At 49.4% G+C, this 709-nt stretch overlaps 1 long non-coding RNA gene across 1 annotated transcript in view; it reads right to left on the reverse strand.

The window, feature by feature from the left end:
* Nucleotides 1-287: 287 nt before the first annotated feature.
* LOC111818835 overlaps nt 288-709 on the reverse strand; it is a 16586-nt gene continuing 16164 nt past the window's right edge. Inside the window, exon 3 of the long non-coding RNA XR_002822719.1 lies at nt 288-381. This is a non-coding gene — a long non-coding RNA (uncharacterized LOC111818835). The remainder of the gene's footprint in view (nt 382-709) is intronic.

Below are 709 nucleotides of genomic sequence, written 5' to 3' on the forward strand. Positions count from 1 at the left end.
ACCTGACCATGGAGAAGTTAGGCCTGTGGTCTAGCCATGTTCCCACCCAGTGGAGATAGCAATGACGTGTAGACCAACTTCTTACCTTGCAAATAGAGTTCTGCAACCGGACTGTCAAGAGACCTAACCAAATGCTTGTGAGCACACTCTCAATATGGAACATACCAGAAGGAGTAGCAGTGCTGAATGTACAGAGAAAAATAGACCCTGGTCTCTAAAACTCTCCGGTAGAGATTTTCCCATAATGAGTCAAAAAGAGAAAGCGATACTTACGAATGGAAACGGTCATGCACCGTCTAATGTGATAGTCACATACTTTGATGTTTGAACAAACGAAGGTGTTTATGAGTTCACACTCATAGCATTGCACACTAAAGGTCCCTGGAGAGGAAAAAACAGGGATTTTTCTGGGTTTCTTCAACATCCCTTACCGCCATCACCAGCCTACTCCACCCTCCTCTACTAGCTGCTCCTCCCTTCTGTCGCCAACCACTTCCCCAAGCCTGCTCAGCTCAGCTGCTCAGCACCTTTCAAGATGCAACAAGACTAGCTCCTTAGGGGCTGGAGAGATGGCTCAGTGGTCTAAAGCACCTACTTAGAACAAGCTTAGGAAAGCATCAGGGACGGCGGTTCAATCCCCCAGCACCACATGCCAGCCAGCCCCGCCCCCTGGTGGGCTGAGCTGGCCACACACACACCTCTCTCTCTC

The sequence above is a fragment of the Octodon degus genome, unplaced genomic scaffold, assembly GCF_000260255.1.
Source record: "Octodon degus isolate 3935 unplaced genomic scaffold, OctDeg1.0 scaffold00104, whole genome shotgun sequence".
Lineage (NCBI taxonomy): Eukaryota > Metazoa > Chordata > Mammalia > Rodentia > Octodontidae > Octodon > Octodon degus.